The following is a 7,095-nucleotide window of genomic DNA, read 5'->3' on the forward strand; positions in this document are numbered from 1 at the left end:
ACCCCCTCATTTTAAATATGTTGGTGTCTTGGGGTCTAAAATGAGTTTCTTGCAGCCAGCATACTGATGGGTCTTATTTTTTTTAATCCATTCTGATACACTGTGTCTTTTGATTGGGGCATTTAGCCCATTTACATTCAGGGTAACTACTGAAAAGATATGAATTTAGTGTCATTATATTGCCTGTAAGGTGACTGTTACTGTATATTATCTCTGTTCCTTTCCGGTCTGTTACTTTAAGACTCTCTCTTTGCTTAGAGGACCCCTTTCAATATTTCCTCTAGGACCGGCCGGTTTGGTGTTTGCAAATTCTTTTGGTTTTTGTTTGTCATGGAAGCTTTATATATATTTTTCTATTTTCAATGACAGCTTAGCTGGATATAGTATTCTTGGCTGTATATTTTTCTCATTTAGTTCTCTGAATATAGCATGTCAATCCTTTCTGGCCTGCCAGGTCTCTGTGGATAGGTCTTCTAATAATCTAATATTTCTACCATTGTAGGTTATAGACATCTTGTCCTGAGTTGCTTTCTGGATTTTCTCTTTGTCACTGAGACTTGTAAGTTTTACCATTAGCTGACAGAGTGTGGACCTATTTTTATTGATCTTGAGGGGAGTTTTTCTATGACTCCTGGATTTTGATGTTTGTTCCCTTCGCCAAATTAGGGAAATTCTCTGCTATAATTTGGTCCAATATATCTTCTGCCCCCCCCTTCTTCTTCTTCTGGAATCCCAATTATTCTAATATTGTTTCATCTTATGTATCCATTTATCTCTCGAATTCTCCCAGCATGGTCTAATATTTTTTTGTCTCTCTGTTTCCCAGCTTCTTTATTCACCATCATTTTTTCTTCAATATCACTAAGTCTCTCTTCTGCCTAATTTATCCTAGCAGTAAGAGCCTCCAATTTTTATTGCACCTCATTAATAGCTTTTTTGGTTTCAACTTGGTTAGATTTTAGTTCTTTTATTTCTCCAGAAAGGGATTTTATTTCTCCAGAAAGAGATTCTCTTGTATTGTCCATGCTTTTCGAGCCAAACTAGCACCTTGATAATCATCATTCTAAACTTTAGTTCTTACATCTTACTAATGTCTATATTGATTAGATCACTGCCCATCAGTACTGCCTCTTGTTCCTTTTTTTTGAGGTGAGTTTTTCCACCTTGTCATTTTATCCAGATAAGAATAGATAAATGAGAGAACAAAATACTAAAAGGGTAGCAATGACCCCAGAAAAGTATACACTAACCGAATCTGGAAGAGACCTGAAACTGGGAGGAGAAGGAGGAGAAAAAAACATTTGTTATACACACACACACACACAATTTACACACACACATACACACTCACACACACATATATATTAGACTGGTGAATAGACCAGAGCCACACACTTGAATTAGTTTTATTTCAGTCTGTTAGAAGAAACTGTCTCCCAAAATTTTAAAGAAAGAAAAACTTACACACACACACACACACACACACACACACACAATGAAGATAAACACGATTAGGGGATGCAATATGATTGTAAAGATGAAAATTTAAAAAGATTCTAAAAAAGGAATTCATAAGGTAGGAAGTTGGTTTAAAAAAAAAAAAAAAACAAGAGGAAAGAATGTGATTAGGCTGGAGACTAGAACAAAGCCATGCACTAGATTTAGGGTATATTTTGATCTGTTAGAAGAAACTGGATCTCAAAATTTTAAGGAAAGAAAAACCTATATGTATGCAGAAAATAAGGTTAAATACAGTGAAGGAACAGAATATGAATTTAACAACAAAATTTTTTAAAAATTTAAGGTATTAATAAGATAAAATAGTTCAAAAGGGTTAAAACAGGAAGGAGGAAAAATTCTAAAAAAAAAAGAATAAGAAAAAAATAAAATTAAAGAAATTTAACTTTGAAAGACTAAAGAATCATGGGAAAAAAGCCATGAATTCTATGTGTTACCTTCCTTTAGCTCTGGAATTCCGCAGTTCTCATTGATTGGTGACCTTGGTCTTGGCTAGATGTTCTTGCAATCTTCTGAGGGAAGGGCATGTTGCAGTGATTCTCAAATGTCTTTGCCCGAGGCGGAATTGCGCCACCCTTGCCAGGGGCCAGGCTAAGTAATCTGCTCAGGTTCGCTTTCATAGCTTTTGTTCCCTGAACACTTTCCATAGAGCTCAGGAGCCGGAAAATGAAGATGGTGGCCTCCCAAGCCCTGCCTGGAGAAGCCAACACCTCAGCGCCCCACTCCTCCGTATGCCCTTGGAGAAAAGAAAAAATTCCTCCTGTCTCCCTGGTCCCCCGGCCACGCTCCAAGCTCACCCGGCCTGTCACAGAGCATTTCTATCTCTGGCGCACAGCCCCATTTGGAGTCTCCAAACTCAGCAGACTCCTGCAGCATGCTCCTGGCTGTTCTTCCCACAGGAAGGTGAGTCTCCCCAGATGTGCCACTTGTGGGGTCCATGCTCAAAGAGCAGTGGCCTGACTGTGCTGCAAATCACAGTTTAAGGTAACCCCGAGCTGAGAGCCCCCACCTCTGCTCTGTCTTTCTAGCCGGCTTCCCCGCTCTGATACCTGGGAGCTCTGCCACAGTCAGACACCCCTGATCTTTCTGTGATCCCACAGGTCCTGAGACCACACTGTCCTCACAAGAGCTCCACCCCCTGCTTAACCTCTGGAGTGATGTCCCTCAGTGGAGCAAACTTCTAAAAGTTCCAATTTCGTGCTCTGCTGCTCTACTGCTTGCTGGGAGCCAGCCCCTCCCCTGTGGTCTGTCATCTCATATATCGCCTCAGATTCCTTCACACATCCTACCTTCTGGAAAGTGGTCACTTTTCTGTTCACAGAATTTTTGCTCTTCCTCTCTTTGATCTGTTGAGTTTATAGGTATTTAGAACGCTTTGAAAACTATCTTGCTGAAGCATATTTTATTGCTTTTCTCTCTATATATTCTACCTGTTGTTGTTAATTTCTTGAAGCTGGGAGAGTGTACTAGTGCTTAAATGTAAGGCACCCTCATGCCCAGAGGGCCCTTGAATATTTTCTAGGCATTATCTCATTTAATCCTCACTGCTATGCTTTATGGGAAGTATTACAATGACCATTTTACCTGAAGAAACTGAGACTCGATGTGAAGAAGTTTACCCAAGATCACACTAGTAGTACATTGGAAAGCCAAAAAATGAACCTGAGTTTTTGGTTCTGGAGCATGAAATCTGAACTTCTGAATCTTAACAAGATAGTGCTATTGACTGCTTAAATAAGATTGAAGTGAATAATTGATGGAAGAACCACAGAGCCTATGAGATGTGTTGCCCGTGGGAGGATTGGGTCATGTCTAAAGGAAGGATGCCTTTTCCTTGGAAACAGAAGATGCAGAAAAAAAGGAAAGTTGATAGTCCAGAGAGATCCTGAAGAAGCTAAGATGTAGGCGGAGATAGGTTGATATGTAAAGTGTTATTAAATCTACTTAGAGAAGCCAGGGCCCACAATGCATGCAAGAAGAGCAAACGCATGAAAACAGTCAATGTGAGAGACGTGATAGAGAATCTGGGGAGATAGTTTTTGATCTAATTAAAGGAACTCAAGACAACAAACATGAAAATTTCGATCCAGCAAGTTCTTTTACAACTGTTTCTTCTCTCTAATGCCTCAGGCAAGTGGATAGAGACACTTCTTGCCAAATTAGACACTTGGACAGCCTTATTTATATACATTGCAAATGTTTTCAAAGAAGACCTATCATTACATATTCTCCCCTACTCTTGATCCCCTATACTGCCTAATAACAGCAAGAGGTAGAGTGTCTACCTACCTTGCTTTGGCTTGGAAAGTTTTACTTTGTACCTTTTGTCCCTACGTAATTATTAATCACACTCGTTTTACTCTCAGAAGCATCCAGAGGAGTATGATGAATTCTATGTTTACCCTAATTAGAAGAAATGATTAATGTTTATATTCTAGATCTGTTGTCAGCATTTGCATGCTGGATCCTATGTCACTCTCACATCTATCCCATGAGATAAAGTACATAACTATCCCCATTATTAAATTTATTATTTCAGTCATTGAATATTTAATAAGTGCTTACCATGTACCAGGTAATGTATTAAATGTGGAAGATGAATTTATGAGTTAGCAGATAAGGTTCTTACCTTTATGCAGCTTGAATTGAGATTTAGAAAGTTGAATTACTTGATTAAGATTTGCAAAATCCCAGGATTTTAATCCAGTTCAATCTCACACCAAATCCTAAGTTTTACCACTACATATTGTATTTTTAGTAATGATAAGTATTTTTATTCTTATTTTTTGAGACACAGAGAGACAGCTGGGGTTGGGGGGAGGTGTTATACAGCACAGAGCCCAATGCGGGGCTCAGTCTCATGACCTGGAAATCATGGCCTGAACAGAAATCAAGAGTTAGTTGCTTAACCAACTGAGCCACCCAGGCACTCCAGTAATGCTAAGTATTTTAAATGACACATTTTGAATGAACCAGGTAGCTATATAAATACTAAAATCATCTGCATGTGTCAAATTTCAGTCATCAATGAAAATAATCTCACAAAAGAGTATTTTAGGGTGAAATATCTGATGGTCAATTTTTATTTTACTATATATTGCTGCTTGGCCTAAACATCATTCTATTAAACATTGCAAAGAATTAAATCACAATGGTCTCCATTAGAAAGAATACAGCAGGTATGATCACCACCTGTCACAGGCATAGGAGATCTTTGTGGGGATTCTTGTCAACACTCTTTTTTTTTTCTTTCCTCTAAAAACAGTTGCTCTGGTACATCTGGTTTTCTATAGCATAGAATATGCAAAGGTAGTGCTTTATGTGTCTTTAATTTTGCAAAATTGCCTCTGTAAATGAGGAAAATGGCAGCATTCAATATATCCACCAATAACTTTTTTAAAATATTGACTGTAAGACACTGGACAGTTAAACCATTACCAAAAGTAAAATGTGGCACTTGTGGTAGGGAAAAATTGATCTTTTAGTATTTGTCAGTTTTTCAAACTAGAAGAATGACAACAACAAAGTGTTGATATTAGCATCAGGCTGTGTAGAAAGTACCTTTCGTGACTTTCTGAGGGAAAGCTCTAAGTGGGAAAATCAGAAAGTGGTTGAAAACACTAGTCAACAGCCCCACTATTCAGGGATCAACCAGCAGTGATTTTTCATTTTATGCCCTCATGAAAGCATTTTTTAAAATGCTTTTCCAAGTGCATAACAGAGTTCATTTCATTTCAGCTAAAGTAATTTTATGACTTGGGTGCTATTGTGTGTGATTACGAAGTATGCATTTTTGTCCCGGTCCCCCTTATCAGTGAAGGTAATTAATGACTTATTATTTGACATGCTTAAAAACCCATCCAAAAACTAAAACAAGAAAGGACAGATAACTTTCTAGAGTGAATTGGGATTCCATTTGCTATGATCCTTCAAGTTAAACATTGAGCATTTGAGTGGGCTATGTGATATGGTTATTATCTCCAGTACCAGACTGAGGAGTCACAGTGGTCATTCCGTGGAGTGATTTTTCAGTTTTTTGACCACCTAGTTCAGTGAGAAATACATTTTATCTCATCAATCCCATAAACCTTTGCTTCTTTATTGGTCATCTTTGGTCAAATTATGCTACGGTAAGAAACAGCTCAAAATCTCTGTGGCTTCAAAACAAAGGTTTTTTTCCTTCATCATCATGTTGCATGAAGTTTGTTGTAGCCTCATTGGCTCTGCTCAGGATCATGGCTCTCTCTTCCAGGCAGGGGGGCTGCGACTCTGCTCCAAGTAGCTTGTTCTTCCAGTGTTCAGGTGACAGGCACAGCCTCATCATGCTACATGCTAATGGTAGAGGGAAATAGTAAAACCTTGAGCCAAACTGCATAATTGCTCTGAAAGTTATTGCTGGGGGTTGGCATACACCACATACTTATATTCCATTGTCTAGCAGGTCTCATCCTTCCACACGTCAATGCAGTGTGCACACATTCCTCTGTCCAGGGAGCCCTGCATGCCAACAGGTAAGGGGCAAGGATGAATATTCCTTCAAAAGGGAAGTGGAAAGGAAAATAATACCACCCATTACACGTGTACATGTGTGAGTGAAACAAAACTTCACACATCAATAATTATCCTTACTATGTTTGGTGCATTCTTATATTTTTCTATTCTGTTGTGTCTTTTTAAATTTTGTTTGAAACTCACCAAATGGGGCACCTGGGTGGCTCAGTCAGTTAAGAGTATGCTTTAGGCTCAGTCCTGGGATCGAATCCTGCAATAGGACTCCCTGCTCAGTGGGGAGTCTGCTTCTCTCTTTGCCTCTGCCCCCATTCAGCTTGCTTGATCTTTTTCTCTCTCACTAGAGCCCTTTCTCAAATAAATAAATAAAATATTGAAAAAAGAAAAGAAAGAGAGAAACTCACCAAATGAAGCATTGTTCTACTCACAGTTTACTACTAGTATTTTGAAAAGCATTGTTCTAATAAATAGCCTAAACAATTTGTCGCAGTTTGTAGAATGCCATAGAAAGTGAACAGGTCTTTGGTAATTGCTTTCCTTACTTGAATGAGTCATTTTTCTTCATTCTAAATTTAAGGATGTATTATAGAAAGGGTAGAAAATTAGAAGAAGGAGTTGGAGAGTTTAGTTCTAGTTCATCCCCTGACTGGCTGTGTGACCCTTTCACTCTTTCTAAACCACATTTTCCCCATCTGGGCACTGGGAATAAGGACCCCTGCCTAGCCTACCTGAAGTAAATGACACTTAATATAGTGCCTGGTGCTGTTCTAACCACTTGGCATTTACTAACACAACAACCCTCTAGATAGATATACCAATACTCTCATTTTACAGAAGAAGAAACTGAGGCACGGAGAAGTTGATGGTTTCTAGGTGGTAGATCCAGACTGCAAACCCCCATGATGTGGCTTCACAACAGTTATGCTAGTTGGCCTCTATCATGGAGAATAACCTTCTCCCAGTGTGAAACTACCACCTTTAAAATTGTGCTGTATTAATCGTGTGGTTCGTTCTCTGGGAAACTAATGGTCTGCTTTTGACTTTTCAACGTCCACTGCGAAAACTGCA

Source organism: Lutra lutra, chromosome 1, assembly GCF_902655055.1.
Source record: "Lutra lutra chromosome 1, mLutLut1.2, whole genome shotgun sequence".
In the NCBI taxonomy this organism is placed as follows: Eukaryota; Metazoa; Chordata; class Mammalia; order Carnivora; family Mustelidae; genus Lutra; species Lutra lutra.